This window comes from Lampris incognitus, chromosome 5, assembly GCF_029633865.1.
Source record: "Lampris incognitus isolate fLamInc1 chromosome 5, fLamInc1.hap2, whole genome shotgun sequence".
NCBI lineage: Eukaryota > Metazoa > Chordata > Actinopteri > Lampriformes > Lampridae > Lampris > Lampris incognitus.
This window is the reverse complement of record NC_079215.1, coordinates 7,033,590-7,054,492: the sequence shown is the minus strand read 5'-3', so window position 1 is coordinate 7,054,492 and position 20,903 is coordinate 7,033,590. Positions and strand designations below refer to the sequence as shown.

The following is a 20,903-nucleotide window of genomic DNA, read 5'->3' as shown; positions in this document are numbered from 1 at the left end:
CTCATTCAGTGCAAACAAAACACTCAATGGTTGAGCCAAGTTAGCATGACGCTACAGCAGTCTATCATAGCAAATTCCAGTGGTCATTTTGAAAATTTACAGTTTTTTGCAGTTGGTTGTGGTGGTTTTCCCAACATGTTACTTCCTGCTAAAGCCATTACTGTAGTCTGAATAAAAAGATGCACAGGATGCCTGTGACATCACCCGTTGGTTTCTGAGGGGGCGATTTGAAGCCTAAAATTTGGCTTTATGCTCGCCGCCATCTTGTCAGTTGTCGGAGCCAGACATTTTGGGCAACGGGGTGGAGTGTAGGTGGAGCTATTGTGGGACTTCTATGGTCTTTACACTACAGACACTGCGACCTGTCAATCAAGGTATCCACACCCCCAACATCCCACTTTTTTTTTAAACCTTAATATCTTAACGCAACAATAACTTTCAAAATCACCACCTTCACCCTGTGCCAGACTCCAAATTAGCAACTCTGACCCCAACCTGTTGAAGAAGAAGAAACTTACTGCCTTTGTCTTTACAGGTAGAAGTTGCCAATTCCATAATTGACTTGGAATGGACCAGACGTTTTTGGGAGCCAGGCACCCAGTGGCCATGGTGGAGCTGCAACTTGAGGCAGTTTCACATCAGGAATCAGGAACACTGCCATTTCATTTCATGTACTTGCGTAAATGAAACGAAATGAAATATCATTTCCTTCAGCCCACAGCAGTGCAAAACAAAGACAACAACACATGTCTAAAAACTACAAGAACACGTATATCAAACTACAATAAATCACGGTCCAAGAGAAAAAAAAACCCGAACGTCAGCCAGGATGACTGTCGGAACTGCCAGTCTGCATGGGCTAGCAGTTAGCTTAGCCTGCCCCACTTCCGCGTCCTGTCAGACCACCCTCAGTGTTTCCTCCTCAGTTGCAGCTCCAGGCAGGGCCGTGGTCCCTGGCCCCACCGGACGCAGCAGACCAGGCTCCCCCCAGCCGATCCAACGGCAGCTCTCCAAGCCAGACACCCTTGACACACCTCCCCGCACTCCACATGACCACACCCAAAACACATTCAACACTAGGTGAGGCCGCCGCCAGACCGCCCTCGGTGTTTCTTCTTCGGGCGCAGCTCCAGGCAGGGCCGTGGTCCCTGGGCCCACAGGACGCAGCAGACCAAGCTCTCCCAGCCGTCAAACGAAAACACAAACTTAGACACAGACGTAGACAAAGACACTGCATGGACGGTAGTGGGTGAGGCCGCTGCAAACGTAAGTTTGCGCCACCATCTTCCCACACCGTAAAAGGAACACTGGCTTCAACTTTCTTGGAAGACACTTGGTGATTACCAGCAGGAGTCACTCCACAGCGGCACAGCAAAGCAATCACTAATAGGAAATTTGGCAATAAAAACAACCTTCCATTTTTAAAATGATGACTCAGATTCGCTATGATCATCTGCTGTAGCATCATGTTAGCTTTGGCTAAACTTTGTTTTTTTTTTCTTTTATTGCACTAAATTGTGGATTTCTCCTCCAAATACAGCCGGCTGGAGTTGCGTCTCCAATATGAATAAGTGGATGGATGACAGTGAAAATGAAACCTACCCATGCCATGCACTGTGTGCGCAGTGAGTCTAAAATATAGATAGACTTAAAAGAAATATTCATATTCCTCCCACGACCATTTAACTCGGCATATGTTCACGGTGGCAGCTCTTTTGATAAGGTTCACCTTCTTAATGCTTCGGTAGCAGAGTGGTGAGTTAACCACGCGGCAAATATCAAGACCTATAGAGAGGAGATAGCAAAAGTACACCTATATGCTCACGAGTGCATACACACACACACACACACACACACACACACGCACACAGACAACCACTCAATCTCATTTCCACCCCTTTTATCAAATTTGAAATTTGCTATATGTCAAGGTTTGAACTTAAGTCGACGCCTCACATTCTACTGGGTTCTCCACTTGAAAAATGCATACATCCCCGAAGCCTTTGGACAGAGAACTATACATAGAAGTTTGTAATATCTCACTCTATTTCGCTCTCATTTCGAAGGCAACATTTCTCTATTTCTATTACATACAACCCGGGTTAATTTCAACAACATCCAAGATTTTACTACATAGTTTATTTTATAGATATATGTGTTTATCCTGAATGCCTGGTTGGAAAGCACAAAAACCAAATAAGGACTGAAGTGAATCTCTCCCTCTCTCTCTCTCTCTCATGCATGCACACATAAGAGCAAACTTCCTTTTTTTGCAAACTCTTTCACTCTGTTCTGTGGTTTGAAACATGACAATGGCTATGTCTGCAGAGACATCTGCAACGACCTCATGTGTCACGCAAACAGACAAGGACACACTAACAGCCAGTTGAACCGGATATACGGTCATATGCAACACATTACGTACATGTGCTATGCAAGGGCGTAGGAGTGAGTTTTACACCGGGGGGGACAAAACCCTGTAGGGGGGTCAGGGGGCATGCTCCCCGGGAAAAAACATTTAAAAACGGTTTTAAACTGCCATTTTACAAGTTTTCAGCAAAGAAAAACATGTTTCATGGCCATGTGATAAGGCCTCACCCGGAAGATTATAATCATTTTCAATGTCGGCAGCTAAATTGAACATTTCAAGCTATCTGAGACAAAAACGTAAAGCCTAGACATCTGTCCATCATTGAGACAAATCATGATGGTTGGTTAACACATTATGAACGTACCAAACTACCGAAACACGGTACTCTGAAATGAATATAAGTACTATAGTATAAAACAGTGTATTCACGTAAGCCGCTCCGTATTAACGTTACAACCGATAGCATTTACGTGCGACGGTCAGAACGTCTCTGCTAGCTAGTTAGCCTTCCTTGACTAGCAGTGCCAGGAGTTAGCAAAAACACACATTCACTTAATTAAATTCACGCGTTTCAACCTCAGGTTTCATCATGACGGCGTGTTTATCGTGTAAAAATGGGTAAGTACACTTCGGTCGTGAGGGAATTTACACAAACCTGTGAGTGACGATGAGTAGCGGAGCTTCACCGCTGCGGCCTTGAAAAGTAGCGCTTCGTCGTCGGTCTTCCGGCTTCCGTCGTCCTTCTTCTTCTTCTTCTTCTTCTTCTTCGTCTGGATTAATGAGCGAATTGCAAAAGATGGAGCATTATCGCCACCTACTGTTACATTACGCCTTGAAACGGTGTGAGTGCCACTGCACGTCACCGCAGTCAGGTCTCAGCGGGCCGCCGCCAGTACCAAAGACATGGGGAGGAGGAGGGGATTTGTTGTTGTTGTTGTTGTTGTTAATAACTAATACTTTTACATATTGTGGGATGAGAATGACATGAATGCTGGCACATACAGGGAGTATATATCCAATATTATATATATATATATGTGTGTGTGTGTGTGTGTGTGTGTGTATACGTGTGTATATATACGTGTGTATATATATACGATATATATATATATATTGTGGTGACCCACATCTATATAACGAGAGACATTCACCTAAGAGGGCGGTGTACCTTTAAGGGAAGAGGCGAGGGGTCAGATAATGCACTTCCGCTTCCGGTTGACAGTTCAGTGTCGTTGTCGAATGTATGACATGCTAAGTTGGAGCTAGTAAACTACCTCGACTACGTCTACTCTCACGTCTCCTGTCTCGTTGTTTTCTAACTCCACAATATATATATATATATATATATATATGTATGTATGTGTGTGTGTGTGTGTGTGTATGTGTATATATATATATATATATATATAATGTAACGATCACGGATGAATAGGCTCGGTAGCCCTTGGCTAACGAGTCCGACCCTTTAGTCGACCGGTTAACGTCGTTGCCCGTGGTGCGGGAAATCCGTGTTCGCGTCCCGGATGCGGCGTCCCGAGCTGCCCCCGAATTCGCCACAATATATACATAGTAGTGGATGGTTTTGTTTATTGGGGGGACTTTTTCGTTTCTACCCCCACATTGAGGGTGCTTGTCCCCCCCCCCCGTTCCCCCCGGTTCCGACGCCCTTGGTCCTATGCCTTACTTATATGTGATGCCACTACAATTAAACTAAACTACTAAATTGCTCAAATTCTTTAAAGGATAATCAAGGGTTTTGTTTTTGTTTTTTGCACCCTCACCCTGGGTAAAAAAAAATGAACCACATTTTTGTCCTCCAAATATAACTGCATAATTGGTTGGGATTTTTTTTGTTTTGTTTTAATTTTAAAGCTGGCAAAAAGGCAGTCGTACTATTCTGAGTCCTCTTTTTGAATGTGCGAGTTAAAACTTATTACCTGTAATGTCGAACGTCATCAGTGGTCAGTCACGTTGCTGAACTGCTCCCTGGTTCAGTTTGGAGGGATGACCAGCCCACGTTTACCACGAACCCAAGTGACCATCGATAAACTACCAGCCCAGATGGGAAGTCATGATGTTATTGTAACGATTACGCATGTGAACACTCGCTAGCCCCGCTGGCTGACGGGTCAGACTCTCTAGCTGGCTGGTTAGCTCAATCGCCCTTGGTGCAGGTGACGCGGGTTCGCGTCCCGGATGCGGTGGGCTCCCGGCTGAATTAACCACATTATTATCTTATTTTTTGTTTGTTGGTGAAATGGTTTAAGGATCGTGTTCAGTTGCCCCAGAGGACGCGTGACGCCGTGTCCAGCTGCGGTCCTGTATCCAGATGTCCAACATGAATGGGTAAAATATCACAACCGATATCCACAATGGCACAAACTATGACAATGTAAACTACTAATAAGACACGTTAGCCCCCTAGCTAACAGGTCTGACCCTTTAGCCGAGCGGTTAGTGACGTCGCCTTGTGGTGCAGTACACCCCGTATCGAATCCCGCACCGGGCAAGAAAATAACCGCTTACATTGGTGGCAGCGGTGGCAGCGGTGGGATCCGGAAGTGTGCGGATCCTCAGAAGTTTCTTCGGAGCGCGGGAATAACAAAGCGCGAGGGCGCGCTTCCGGGAGAGGGTGACGACTGTAAACTACTTATAAGACACGTTAGCCCCTAGCTAGCGGGTCTGACCCTTTAGCCGAGCGGTTAGTGACGTCGCCTTGTGGTGCAGTACACCCCGTATCGAATCCCGCACCGGGCAAGAAAATAACCGGTTACAACAATAACACTAAGCTTGTTAAAAAAAAATACACACACACACAAAAAAAAATCCAGGGTCGTACGGGTGGCGTGGTGGATTATGCCACTGCCCACCAACCCGGGGATCTCCGGTTCGAATCCCCGTGTTACATCCGGCCTGGTCGGGCGTCCCTACAGACGCAGTTGGCCCTCTCTGATTCCCTCGATTTCCAAAGAACAGATTACAAATTAGGAAATCTCTTCTAGTCCGACTACAAAACCTGTCGTCTTTTGAGCTCAACCTGAATAATCACATGATTGAACAGATACATAAGTTGTGTTGCATCTACCACATGTGTGCATTGCTTTGGATGATACCTTCTGCTAAATGAATGTAAATACAAGTTGCTTCAGACACAGAGTTTACAGGTCCAGTTGCCTGCAACAGCACGTTCATATCATGTAATCCCTGCAGATTTACACCAATTTAATAGTGTGATCCTCCCGCGCCCTACCTCCCCCCAGTTCCCCCTCCCCCCTCAACAGGCACCCCGACCGACCAGAGGAGGCGCTAGTGCAGCGACCAGGACACATACCCACATCCGGCTTCCCACCCGCAGACGCAGCCAACTGTGTCTGTAGGGGACGCCCGACCAAGCTGGAGGCAACGCGGGGATTCGAACCGGCGATCCCTGGGTTGGTAAGCAACGGAATAGACCGCTACGCCACCCGGACGATGACGCAGACTTCTGATTCTCTGTCTCTTTCTGTCAAATACACACACACACAATGCAGTAGAAGAGACGGAAGTGTGATGTATTGTGTTTGTGCTGTCGTCAGCCCCCCCCCCCCCCCCGGAAGTCATCAATAGTGAATGCTCTTGTTAGCAGCGGCGCGAGGTGTGATCTGTGTCTGACAGGCTGGCTGGGATCTCAGCAGTGACAAATGCAGCAGGCAGCGACCTCATTATTAAGCTGATGCGGAGTAATGTCGGAGGCACCGCCCACAGCGACAGCTAATCTCGTTATCTAAAACAAGGGAGAGGGAATGAAACAGGAGGGAGGCTAGGGAGGTGGTGGGAAACAGGGGGAGGGAGGGAGAGAGAGAGAGTGACAGACAAAGGCACCACAGAGAGAATGAAGGAGAGAATGGGCTTCGATAAGTGGGAGACGAAGTGGGGATGGGGAAAGAGAGAGTTGGAAAAGGACAGAGGGAGGCGAAAGGGTTAGAGAAAAGAGAGAAGGGGAGGAAAGTCTGTGGAGTCAGATATAGCGGGAGATACAGATGGAAATGGAGGAGTGCAGCGGCGGCTGGCCAGTAGAGGGCGCTGGGGGCGCCGCCCCCCTTCAAACATCAAGAGATGAAAATCTACTTAAACATGTTAAATATAATGTAGTTGTATAATGCAAATAACGATGAAATAAAAGTGTTGTCAGTCTGTGAGCAGCCATTAAATATTGGTTCAAATGGTGTTTGGTTGATTTCTGTCTGAATACATATACTTCCTGTCTGAATGCATATACTTCCTGTCTGAATGCATATACTTCCTGTCTGAATACATATACTTCCTGTCTGAATGCATATACTTCCTGTCTGAATGCATATACTTCCTGTCTGAATACATATACTTCCTGTCTGAATGCATATACTTCCTTTCTGAATACATATACTTCCTGTCTGAATACATATACTTCCTGTCTGAATGCATATACTTCCTGTCTGAATGCATATACTTCCTGTCTGAATACATATACTTCCTGTCTGAATGCATATACTTCCTGTCTGAATACATATACTTCCTGTCTGAATGCATATACTTCCTGTCTGAATGCATATACTTCCTGTCTGAATACATATACTTCCTGTCTGAATGCATATACTTCCTGTCTGAATACATATACTTCCTGTCTGAATGCATATACTTCCTGTCTGAATACATGTACTTCCTGTCTGAATGCATATACTTCCTGTCTGAATGCATATACTTCCTGTCTGAATACATATACTTCCTGTCTGAATGCATATACTTCCTGTCTGAATGCATATACTTCCTGTCTGAATACATATACTTCCTGTCTGAATGCATATACTTCCTGTCTGAATACATATACTTCCTGTCTGAATGCATATACTTCCTGTCTGAATACATGTACTTCCTGTCTGAATGCATATACTTCCTGTCTGAATGCATATACTTCCTGTCTGAATGCATATACTTCCTGTCTGAATACATATACTTCCTGGGTGAGGGGCGCCGGCCAAACCACACCTCATGTAAGCCCTCAAACTTGTGGCGAGCAGGTGACCTGAGGCTGCTGTCTGATTGGTTTCTTCAGGTTTTCCAGGGGGCGCTGTTCTGTGCTGCCCCAGACACCCCCACTTTTACTGGCAGCGAACTGGCATTGTTTTAATGTTTTCTGATCTAATGTGACCGGACAATTCTCGTGGCTGTCAATCATGTTCACACCCACCACCACGCCTCGTCTCGACTGTCAATCATCCACCGTCTACCAACCCTGATAAAGTCTATAGGCTGCATTGTCCTTCTTAATAACTGTGACCGTGTGGACATTAAAGCAGCTGTCAGGTGTGCTGCGCCAAGGTACATTGCGCCCCCACCCCCCAATTCTTTTTTAGCACCAGCCGCCACTGGAGGAGTGTAAGAGTCTATTCAAAAGTAAGACTTCATTAAAATAACACGTCGGAGGAATACTGCTAACTCAGCCATACAGCATCTCCACATTATATCTGAGCAATGGGCAACAACATGGGCATCTGCAGCCATTTGCAAATGTTCTTATACTGGAATATATAGGAGCTAATTTTCCCCAATCTTAAAAGTAATGTGTGTGCCCCCCCCCCCCACCACCACCACAGTGATGGACAGAATTATACGTGTAGTTGGGCACTTTAATTGAGGAAAGAACCGACACTTTCTATCCTGACACACAGCTCAAAATCTGACAAGGCCACGCTCACAAACTGCCTCCGCCTGCAGCCGCCTCGAAGAAACCAGCGAGGAGTCTGACACGTGACAAGCAGCGCAACGAACGCCCAGCCTCCGGTTTGAAACCCGGGCCATTACGGCAAACAAAAACCTTCTCGTGTTTTGCAAGGTCTTGATCGAGAAGTACTCGATTCTCCCCAAAACTGAAGCGGAACCCGCTGGGATGGTGTCCAACGCTGTTGTTCCCATTTCATTCAAGCTAATGTGTGTTTGTTTTTCTGTAATGCTGCCAACAAACAAACAAGCTAACAAACAGGGGAAGACACTTATCATTTGTCATCGTATGGTTACAAGGAAACGTGTTCTCTGCATGCAACCCGTCCTATTGTACAGGAGCAGTGGGCAGCTGCAGCACCCGGGGACCGACCAGCTCCAATTCTTCTTACCACTGCCTTGCTCAGGGGCACAGGCAGGAGTATTAACCCTAACATGCATGTCTTTTTGATGGTGAGGGGGAAACACCCGGAGGAAACCCACGCAGAAACAGGGAGAACATGCAAACTCCACACAGAAAGGACCTGGGACGGCCTGGGGTTCGAACCCAGGACCTTCTTGCTGTGAGGCAACAGTGCTGACCACTGGGGCCACCGTGCCGCCCTAATGAAATAGATGGGACTGAAAACAATACCCTGCCTGAGGGGGTTAAAGGTCAAGGCCGATGGATAAGAACCATAAAGAGACTGTACACAAAGTGGGCTGAGGCCCCATCAGAGCAAGAGACAGGTCCATGGAAAGTGGACCTCGTGCTGGTGGGCAACAGAATAGACCGCCACGCTACCCGCCCGCCCGCCCGAGTCCTCTTCCAAGTGAGCTCTCACTGTAACACCAAGAGAACAAGCGCCCCTTTATTTCGCTATTACGCTTTCCTTTTAAAGGGGTCGCGTCTGAAAGGGCAGGATCCATCGACAAAATATTTCCCCACCCGCTCCCCAGTATCTCCCGAACCCCCGGCCAACATCCACCCAGGAACTACCCAGCACCCATCCAAGCGTCCGTTACCACGACATCTGGGCGTGTAAAGACATGGCCAGTTGTAACGAGAGCACAACTGTGAGTCGACCGAGTTCTGTGAACGCGGCAAAAATTCCTGTGCAGAGGGATGTGGGGGGAGTGAAGACAGGAGCTGGAGAGGGAGGAGACAGGGGTTCGTTGCAGAGAGCAAGAAACAACAACAACAAAGACAGGCTGGAGGAGAAAGGTTAGAAATTGAGAGAAATAAGAAAGACGGTAGAGAATAACATTTATCTATTAATTTTACCCCCTTTCTTCTCTCCAATCCGGCCAATTACCCCACTCGTCTGAGCCGGCCCGCTTGCTGCTCCACCCCCTCCGCCGATCCGGGGAGGGCTGCAGACCACCACACGCCTCCTCCCATACAGGTGGAGTCACCAGCCGCTTCTTCTCACCTGACGGTGAGGCGTTTCACCAGGGGGACGTAGCGCGTAGGAGGATCACACTATTCCCCCCCGAACAGGCGCCCTGACCGACCAGAGGAGGCGCTAGTGCAGCGACCAGGACACATACCCACACACCCGGCTTCCCACCCGCAGACACGGCCAATTGTGTCTGTAGGGACGCCCGACCAAGCCTAACATGGGGTTTCGAACCGGCGATCCCCTTGTTGGTAGGCCACGCTACCCAGACACCCCTGGGAGCGAATAACTCTTTACCCGAGTCGTCTCTAGAGTGAGTCAACGGACCTGATTTCAGCGTCTCCACTTTTAAACTGCTGGAAATGAAAATGCATCATCACACTCGAACACGAGCAGAGAAAATGTGCAGGCCAACATCCACTGTGACGAGGCCTGCAGACGGAAGATGCAAATTGGTGTGAAAGAGACAGATTGTAAGAGGGAGATGTGGAAATGGAGAGACGAGGACAACAGAGGGGGGGGGGGGGGGACAGGGCTTGATAATTATTGTGGACTCCAGAGCATTCGCTGAAGGGTCTGTGAGAGATGGAGGTCCTGACTCCTAATTATATGTCGGAGGGAGGAAAACGATTGGTGTCACTGGGAGGTACAGGAAACTGGCTCGGCGGAGAGGGAGCCAGTCAGAATCCAAGTCCCGCACTAGACCTGCAGCATACTCTTAATAAGAAAAAGAGCAACCGTAACAGAGGGCCAGAGAGAGAGAGGGGGGGTGGGGGGTGGAGCGATCCCAGCAGGTTGAATCAGTTCATCTGGTCACGACGTTATCGGGGGGAAACGTGTCATCACCCATCTGAGTGTCCTCTTCAGTCCCCACCCAGGTGTCCCCACCCTTACAAACGACACAGCAGCATAACGACCCACACCAACGGCCGGTTTCTTATGCAAATTGCCGTGACCATTAAGTAGAGTTGCAATGGTGATATGTACTATAGAGGGTATGCATGACGTCACTTTCCCCACTGGAGCACGGCCCCCTCGGGCGCGGCGAGTGGCGAGACACCCCGCAACATGGCTGCTTCTAGCAGGGGAAACGGTGACCCCCGGATTATACCGCAAGATTGTCTGCTCAAACTGAAGGCACTCGGACTTGACGGTGACCCGTAGAGTTTACCAAATAACCAGCGGTCCATGGACATTAACATATGGCCACAAATCGAGTTTCCTGATCGCCGCCACTCGGTCTTTTTGCCACTCGGTGCCGCGTTACCGCCCTGAGTTCCCCATCTGTGACGTCACCCGCATGCCCTTAATTCCCAGAGGATTGGGGAATAGTTGCGATCGCAGCATTGTGAGATGGTGACAGATGTACTGCACCGCACCCCCCCCCCCCGGTTCAGGGATGGTTGTTCCATAGGCGGCCTCTTTGACCCCCTGTTCAAACCAGCGTTCCTCCCTATCAAGGATGGTCACATCCTCACCCTTGAAAGAGTGGCCACTGGCCTGTAGATGGTGTAGACCGTGGAGTCCTGGCCTGACGTGTTAGCTCTCCTGTGTTGTGCCAGCGTCTGTTTGGTTCCCCCGATGTACAAGTCACGGCAATCCTCCTGGCATTGAACAGCGTACACTGTATTGCCCTGTTTGGGCCGGGGGACCCGATCCTTGGGGCAGAGCAACGGGGCAGTATAGTGTCCTCTGTTAAGTCTGCATATGAACCCGGTCGTTACGCCGCTGTATTGTTTACTATAAGAGTGGGGATTTTGGGTGGCGCAGCGGCTAGCACTGTCACCTCACAGCAAGAAGGTCCTAGGTTGGACAACTCTGGGGTTGTCCAACCTTGGGGCCGTCCCAGGCCGTCCTCTGTGCGGGGTTTGCATGTTCTTTTGACGGTGGGGAGACACGGGGACCCCCGTCTCTGCTGTGGGTTTTTCTCCGGGCGCTCCGGTTTCCCCCACCATCAGAAGAGCATGCAAACTCCAGACAGAGGACGACCTGGAACAGCCCCAAGGTTGGACAACTCTGGGGTTGTCCAACCTTGGGGCCTTCCCAGGTCGTCCTCTGTGCGGAGTTTGCATGTTCTTTTGATGGTGGGGAGACACGGGGAGACCCACGTCTCTGCCGTGGGGTTTTCTCCGGGTGCTCCGGTTTCCCCCACCATCAAAAGAGCATGCAAACTCCAGACAGAGGACGACCTGGAACGGCCCCAAGGTTGGACAACTCTGGGGTTGTCCAACCTAGGGGCCTCCCCAGGTCGTCCTCTGTGCGGAGTTTGCATGTTCTTTTGATGGTGGGGAGACACGGGGAGACCCACGTCTCTGCCGTGGGTTTTCTCCGGGCACTCCGGTTTCCCCCACCATCAAAAGAACATGCAAACTCCAGACAGAGGACGACCTGGAACGGCCCCAAGGTTGGACAACTCTGGGGTTGTCCAACCTAGGGGCCTCCCCAGGTCGTCCTCTGTGCGGAGTTTGCATGTTCTTTTGATGGTGGGGAGACACGGGGAGACCCACGTCTCTGCCGTGGGTTTTCTCCGGGCACTCCGGTTTCCCCCACCATCAAAAGAACATGCAAACTCCAGACAGAGGACGACCTGGGATGGCCCCAAGGTTGGACAACTCTGGGGTTGTCCAACCTAGGGGCCGTCCCAGGCCGTCCTCTGTGCGGAGTTTGCGTGTTCTTTTGATGGTGGGGAGACACGGGGAGACCCACGTCTCTGCCGTGGGGTTTTCTCCGGGCGCTCCGGTTTCCCCCACCATCAAAAGAGCATGCAAACTCCAGACAGAGGACGACCTGGGACGGCCCCAAGGTTGGACAACCCCAGGGTTCGAACCTGGGAACAAGTGAAGTGCTTTTCCATACACAACTGAAACACCCTCACGTACACAGTGTATGAGGGGATGTCAGTTAAACCGGAGGGCATTTCAGGTGAAACGGAAAGTGCTTGAGAATGGGGGGAAAATCATCATACGGTCTGCTGATCATTGTAAATCCAAGTGTCCACACTTGGAGTTGGAATGATCGGTTGCTGCCCTACTGTTGTGGCGTTTGACAGGGCGCTGACGGTCTCCGGTGAGGCCAGTATAGCAGTGTTAAGTAAAGCTGCCGCTTTGGTAAGACTGCTTGCAGGCTGCTGAGCAGACGCCAACCAACGCCACTCAACCGCCCGTATTAAGATTTGCGCTCTTTTCTCAAGCGCCCTTCCGTTTCACCTGAACCGCCTTCCGGCTGAACTGGCATCTAGTCCCGTATTATCACAATGTGTGGTGTCTGGTGTGTGTCTGTGTGAGAGTCTATAAACGGCCAACCTAAAGCACTTGGCGCCTTGCTTCTTTTTGGAGGTTATTGGGGATGATCGGGGGGCACCTATTAAAAAAATAGCAGAAAATTAAAATTATGCATAATTATTTATGCATAAATATGCAAAATATGAATTTTTCTAAAAATGGCTAAAAAAACCCACTTTTCTCGGCATTTCAGATGATTCTGAGCATCTTTGATTTTTTCACCTATATATAAAAAAATTTCTGGGACTTAGAAATGTTTTGGCATTATGCAAAATAAGTGCATTTTTGCAAAAATGCACTTATGATCCTAATTTTTTTTTGGAGGTGGTAGGTATTGTTCCAGAGAGGACCAGAAAAATAGCAGAAAATTAAAATAATTATGCATAATTATGCATAATTATGCAAAATATGCATTTTCTAAAAATGGCTAAAAACCACTTTTCTCGGCATTTCAGATGATTCTGAGCATCTTTGATTTTTTTTCACCTATAAAATTTTTTTTGGGACAGAAATGTTTTGGCATGCAAAATATATGCATTTTTGCAAAAATGCACTTATGATCCTCGTTTTTTTTGGCGGTGGTAGGTATTGTTCCAGAGAGGACCAGAAAAACAGCAGAAAATTAAAATAATTATAATAATTATGCATAATTATGCAAAATATGCATTTTCTAAAAATGGCTAAAAACCACTTTTCTCGGCATTTCAGATGATTCTGACCATCTTTGATTTTTTCACCTATATATAAAAAATTTCTGGGACTTAGAAATGTTTTGGCATTATGCAAAATAAATGCATTTTTGCAAAAATGCACTTATGATCCTCATTTTTTTTGGAGGTGGTAGGTATTGTTCCAGAGAGGACCAGAAAAATAGCAGAAAATTAAAATAATTATAATAATTATGCATAATTATGCAAAATATGCATTTTCTAGAAATGGCTAAAAACCGCTTTTCTCAGCATTTCAGGTGATTCTGAGCATTTGGGGGGGAGGGAGTTGGAGTGGGGGGGGGAAGGCGGTTAGCTGGCAAGATGAAGAGGAGGGAGATTTAGACGGGTGGAGAACCAAACCGCTACATTGTAGCGGGGTTCTTCTAGTCCTCTCATACACTGTTTATGTGAGGGTGTTTCAGTTGTGTATGTAAAAGAATTTCACTCGTGTGTGTGTGTGTGTGTGTGAGTGTGTGTGTGTGTGTGTGTGAGTGTGTGTGGTTTTCAGTACAGTATATGAATGAGTTAATTCTGAATAATGTCCCTCATGGCCCCTCATACATCCATGTTCACACTAAACTCCAGCCAAAGCCACCCCCTGCCTGTTAAGTAAGGGTAGCCAGGACCGGATGGGAGGAGCCCTGCTGGAAACAGGTTGCAACACCGAAGTGGACTCCAGTTTCTACGTAGATGGGTTTGGCTGTGTGGGGCCGGCAGTAGACAACTGGTGGTTGATGTGCAGCAATGAAATGTGCAACGCTCCCTAACACTTCCTTCCCCTCCAGAACAATGGCAGAGGTGGCAGTCTGCACACACACACACACACACACACACAGCAGTTTAGTTTCAACATGTAAAGATTTATCAGTTATTCATTGAGACTGCAAACTTGTGATTTCAATTCTCTCGTCCACATACGTACACACACATAAGATGGCGGCGGCAGTTCCCGGTTGCGGCGGCCTCACCCGGTACCGTCCATGCAGTGTCTTTGTCCACGTCCGCGTCCATGTTTTGTGTTCGTTTGGTGGCTGGGAGAGCTGGTGCTGGATCGGCCGGGGGAGCCTGGTCTGCCTCGTCCTGTGGGCCCAGGGCCCTGCCCGGAGCTGCTCCTGAGGAGGTAACACCGAGGGCGGTCTGACAGGACGTGGAAGCGGGGCAGGCTAAGCTAACTGCTAGCCCATGCGGGCCGGCGGTTCCGATAACATCGACGGGGTCTCGCGGCGGCCTCGCCTGGCGTTGACTGCGGTGTTTTTGGTGTCGTTGTGTGGAGTGTGGGGGAGGTGTGTCGAGGGTGTCTGGCTGGGAGAGCTGGTGCTGGATCGGCTGGGGGAGCCTGGTCTGCTGCGTGCTGTGGGCCCAGGGACTACGGCCCCTGCCTGGAGCTGCACCTGAGGAGGTAACACAGAGGGCGGTCTGACAGGACGCGGAAGTGGGGCAGGCTAAGCTAACTGCTAGCCCATGTTCTATGCACCATATGTTAGCTGGTGTTCGTTCTCTGGACAGTGATCTTTTGTTTAGTTTGGGTGTATGTGTCATCCATCCATCCATCCATCCATCCATCCATCCATTCATCCATCCATCCATCCATTAGCCAACCCGCTTATCCTGCTCTCAGGGTGGCGGGGATGCTGGAGCCTATCCCAGCAGTCACCGGGCGGCAGGCGGGGAGACACCCTGGACAGGCCACCAGGCCATCGCAGGGCCCAGTCATACAGTACCATATGTAAAGGAGCTAGTTACATGTTAGCCAGCAGATTGTGTTTGTGTGTTTTTCTGCATGTTTCTGTTGTGTTCTGCTGTCGTCTTGAGGGTGTTTGTTTGGTTTTTTTTTTTGGTCCTCCGCAGCAACCCCCCCTAAATATGTTATGACCACTGCCAGTCAAACACAGATACAAGTGCTAGTTTGGATAGATGTGTTTCTGTAGTTTGGGGATGTTGTGTTGTGCTTTGTGTTGCACTGCGGTGTGCTGGGGGAAGTGATGTTTTGTTTCATTTCTTGTGCGCAAGTGCATGAAACGAAAGGACAAATAAAGTGTTCCTGATTGCTGATACACAAACCCATGAGCGGTGAGAGTGCAATTATTACTCGCTCATGGGGAGTGCATGAGCTGACTGGCAGATGTGACTGACACCTGTCAGTCACAGGTCGAGCCCTGCAGAGCCAAATCACAGCTTACTGCTGTGCAGACTGATCCTAGACTGTGAGACTCAAAGGGTGTGTGTGTGTGTGTGTGTGTGTGTGTGTGTGTGTGTGTGTGTGTGTGTGTGTGTGTGTGTGTGTGTGTGTGTGTTAGATACAGGCACACCAATACAAATAAGTCATGAGTTGTGTGTTAAATTCACCAGTATGTGTGCACGCAACACACATTTGTGTGTCTGTGCAAAAACTTCCTTTGTGTCTCACGTGTGATGAATGTTTTATTTTCATCTTGTACCACATTAAGTACAAGATGAAAAGTACCACATTAATATTCTTCACAAACAACAGCTTTCTCTGAAATGTACTCACAAGTATGAAAGTACTTCGCGTCCAGGTAGCGTGGCGCTCTATTCCGTTGTCTACCAACACGGGGATCGCCGGTTCGAATCCCCATGTTGCCGCCGGTTTGGTCGGGCGTCCCTACAGAAACAACTGGCCATGTCTGCAGCTGGGAAGCCGGATGTGGGTATGTGTGCTGGTCGCTGCACCAGCGCCCCCTCTGGTCAGTCGGGGCAACTGAGGAGAATAGCGTGACCCCCCCCCACGCGCTACGTCCCCCTGGTGAAACTCCTCACTGTCAGGTGAAAAGAAGCAGCTGGCGACTCCACATGTATGGGAGGAGGCATGTGGTAGTCTGCGACAGAGGGGGTGGAGCAGAGACCGGGACGGCTCAGAAGAGGGGGGTAATTAGCCGGATACATTTGGGGAGAAAATGGGGGGAGCCCCCCCCCCCTAAAAAAAACAAGTTTGATAAATTCAGTCTCTGATTTGTTTTTTTACCCCATGTGACCCAGACCTGATAACACAAATCCCAGGTCCACCTGTGAAGACCATCAACCAGAGGAGCACGGTCGAGGCTCCATAGCTCAGGGGTTAGAGCACTGGTCTTGTAAACCAGGGGTCGCGAGTTCAAATCTCGCTGGGGCCTGTCAGCTTTTTAGTCTGGATATATGTGTTCTTGTAGTTCTTGGATATGTGTGGTTCTGTCTTTGTGTTCTGAGGACGTGTTTCGAGTCCAAGTCGTCTGAAACACTGAATTACTAACGGGCAACAGAAAGCGTTGCCAACAAACCGGACACACCGTGATTAAACTGAGCAGTTGATCTTGCTTTAATTAAGAAAATCTTAGTGACCTGTCTGAGTCTTGCTTTTGGATATCTATGGACATAAACCCTGAATTAAAGAAAAAAAATTAATTAGCACCACTCTGTTAGAAATTAAGTGGAATTAAAAGCAGGGACATTTGCTTTGAAATATAGTGGAGTAAGTCTAAAGTCCCTGAAATTCAACATTCTCCCCCTCCCCCCCTTTTCCTCCCCAACTGCACTTGACCAACTACCCTACTCTTCTGAGCCATCCGGGGAGGGCTGCAGACCACCACGTGCCTCCTCTGATACATGTGGAGTCACCAGTCGCTTCTTTTCACCTGACAGTGAGGAGTTTCACCAGGGGGATGTAGCGCGTGGGAGGATCACGCTATTCCCCCCAGTTCCCCCTCCCCCCGAACAGGCGCCCACACCGACCAGAGGGGGCGCTAGTGCAGTGACCAGGACACATAGCCATATCCGGCTTCCCGCCAATTGTGTCTGTAGGGACACCCCACTAAGCCGGAGGTAACACAGGGATTCGAACTGGCGATCCCCGTGTTGGTAGGCAAAGGAACAGACCGCCACGCCACCCGGACGCCCAAAACTGGTTATTTTTGATTCATTAAAAAAAAAATAGTGACCTGGAGGGGCGAGAACAGTAGGTAGAGAAACCTCTATGGTGTCTGAGGGATCTGATTCTAGGCTTGTGAGGGCTCATGTATGACTCCAGAGGTGGCGGTTATAACCACTCATAACCTGGCAGGCCGCGGAATAGACTGCTACGCTACCCGGACGCCCCATATTAGATTTTTTTTTTGGAGAAAACTATAAATCCCGGCATTTTTATTGTGCTATATTTTTTCCATACTACATTTTAATATAGTATTATAGCGAATTCGGGGGGGCAGCCGGGCCGGACCGCGAACCCGGATCTCCCGCACAGGGGGCGGCAACGTTAACCAGTCGACTAATCCAGTGGTTCTCAACCTTGTTGGGGTCCTGGACCCCCCCTGCGTATTTTTGATCTACCCCTGAGGACCCCTCCACCTGATCTTGGGGGAGGGGGGTTGCAATTTGATAGAAACAGTAGAAACTGCATTTTAAATTGCATTATAGCATTTATTCACTCTTTGGGGCAAAAATAAGAGCTTTCAGTTGTAACTTAGATATAGTTAACAAAACAGAATATGTATTCAGTTGTAGAGCCGAAGTAACGGAGAAGACCGTAGGTTCACACTTTAGCCGTGTAGGCAACTTTCTTTAATCCACGGTAAATCAGCGAGACAACCAAACCACAGCTCGACTGAGCGGAGGTGGCAAGAAAAACCAGAAAACTGGCTGGACAACCATAACTTAACCCTGCGTTAACCTGCCAGGGCAACCATGACTTAACCCTTAGTTCCTGGGTTGAATTCTGTCCCCAATACGTGTCCACCACATGAGCCCCCCCAGAATTCGCCCTAGTAATCGAAGTCAGGCAGGCGCGGGTGGACGACAGGCCGTCCGCGGCGGCTCCGGATAACAGGGGCCGGAGTGTCTGTGGGAGGCATTGACGCGGGCCTGTGGAGGTCGGCCTGAGGAGCAGAAGAGGCAGCTCGGGCCTCCACGGGGGGAGGAGGCGGAGCCGGGGGACGACCGCGACGAGGAGGTTGGGCTAACTCCAACGGCTGCGTCAAGTCCAGGTGTGCGGGTTTAACTCGGTCCACTGAAACATGCTCGGCCGTGCCCCCAAAATCCACCACCAGGTGCTTAGTTCCCCGTTCCAGGACGCGGAAGGGGCCGTCATAAGGGGGTTGCAGAGGGGGGCGGTGTGCGTCGTGACGGATGAACACGTAGTCCGCTGACTGCAGACCTGGGGGCACCTGGGACACCGGAGCGCCGTGTTGGGCGGTAGGGACGGGTGTGAAAGCTCTGACCCCGTCCAGCAAGGAGGCTCGTTGGTCCACAGCTGACCAGGGACGCGTTGCATTGGGCATGAAATCGCCTGGGACTCGCAGCGGCGTGCCGTACACCAGCTCCGCAGAGGAGGCTTGTAGGTCTTCCTTCGGGGCGGTCCGCAGGCCCAGCATGACCCATGGGAGCTTGTCGACCCAGTTGCAGTCCTTGAGAGTAGCCCGAAGCGCAGCCTTCATGGACCGGTGGAAGCGCTCACATAGGCCGTTCGCCTGAGGGTGGTAGGCGGTAGTGCGATGAAGCTTGACGCCCAGAGCCTCACCCACAGCATTCCATAGCTCTGAGGTAAACTGTGGCCCGCGGTCAGATGAAAGGTCGGAAGGCGTACCGAAACGTGAGACCCACGACCCAATAAAAGCCCGGGCCACATCAGCAGACGTCGTGGATGCCAGGGGAACAGCTTCAGGCCAGCGCGTAGTCCTGTCCACCACAGTGAAGAGGTAGGTGAACCCATGGGAGGGGGGTAGGGGACCAACCAGGTCGACGTGGACATGGTCAAATCGTCTCTCCGGCACTGCGAAGCGTTCCAGGGGCGCCTTAATGTGGCGGTGTATCTTAGCCCGCTGACAGGCAACACACGAGTCGGCCCACGCTTTCACGTCTCTCTTAAGTCCCTCCCACACAAACTTAGCAGAGGTCAGGCGCACGGATGGCTTACCGCCTGGATGAGAGAGGCCGTGCACAGCTTCAAATACGGGGCGTCTCCAGCTGTGCGGGACGATGGGCCTGGGCTGTCCTGTGGAGACGTCACACAGGAGGGTGACACCTGTGTCGCTGAAAGGAACGTCCTGCAGGCGGAGCCCCGTGTCGGAGGCCCGGAGACGGAGGATGCTCGGGTCCGTGGCCTGGTCAGCAGCCATCTGTGCATAGTCAAGGCCTAGGTGGACCGCTCCAATCACTGCCCTAGACAGGCAGTCAGCTACCTGGTTAGACTTACCAGCGACGTGCTGGATGTCGGTAGTGAATTCCGAAATGTAGGAGAGTTGTCGCTGCTGGCGAGCGGACCATGGCTCGGCCGTCTTGGACATGGCAAACGTGAGGGGCTTGTGGTCCACGTACGCAGTAAACTCGCGGCCCTCTAGCAGGAAACGGAAATGCCGGACGGCGAGCCAGAGACCGAGGAGTTCCCTGTCAAAAGTACTATACTTGCGCTCTCGGGGTGTAAGCTGGCGACTGAAAAAGGCCAAAGGCTGCCAAGCCCCCCCCACCCACTGTTCGTGAACCGCACCAACAGCATAGTCCGATGCATCCGTGGTTATGGAAATAGGCGCTGTAGGTGAAGGATGCGCTAGCAGGGTAGCCTGGGAGAGCGCAGCTTTAGTCTCGGTGAACGCACGGTCCCGCTCTGCTGTCCAGTCGACCGCCTGGTTGGGGGACATGCCTTTCAGCGCCTCGTACAGTGGCCGGATGATAAAGGCGGCTCGAGGAATGAAGCAGTGGTAGAATGTCACCATCCCGATGAACTCCCTGAGCGCACGAGCTGTTTGGGGGCGCGGAAAGGCCGCCACCGCTTCCACCTTTGAGGGCAGGGGGACTGCCCCGTCCCCAGTGATGCGGTGCCCGAGGAAATCAATGGCTGTCAGCCCGAACCGGCACTTCGCCGGGTTGACGATCAGCCCATGCTGGCTGAGGCGTGTGAAGAGGGCATGAAGATGGGACAGGTGTTCTTCCTCGGAGGCGCTGGCGATGACTATGTCGTCCAAATAGACGAAGATGAAAGGAAGGCCACGGAGCACTGAATCCATCAGCCGCTGAAAGGACTGGGCTGCGTTTTTGAGTCCAAATGGCATTCGTAGGAATTCAAATAGGCCGAATGGGGTTGTCACCGCTGTCTTGGGGATGTCTGAGGGGTGCACGGGAACTTGATGATAACCACGGACCAGGTCGACTTTTGAGAAGACGCATTTGCCAGACAGGTTTGCAGAAAAGTCCTGGATATGCGGGACAGGATAGCGGTCAGGCGTGGTGGCGTCATTTAGTCGGCGGTAGTCCCCGCATGGGCGCCAACCTCCATCAGGCTTAGCGACGATGTGGAGTGGGGACGCCCACGGGCTGTCAGAGCGGCGGATGATCCCCATGCGTTCCAGGTGCTCGAACTCAGACTTGGCAATGGCGAGTTTGGCGGGGTCGAGACGCCTGGCTCTGGCGTAGACCGGGGGCCCCTTCGTAGCAATGTGATGCT

The 20,903-nt window shown here is 50.3% G+C and overlaps 1 non-coding gene across 1 annotated transcript; it reads left to right on the top strand.

The window, feature by feature from the left end:
• Window positions 1–16,535: 16,535 nt before the first annotated feature.
• Window positions 16,536–16,608, top strand: trnat-ugu (transfer RNA threonine (anticodon UGU)). Its single transcript has one exon. It is a non-coding gene; the product is annotated as a tRNA-Thr (tRNA).
• Window positions 16,609–20,903: the final 4,295 nt, after the last annotated feature.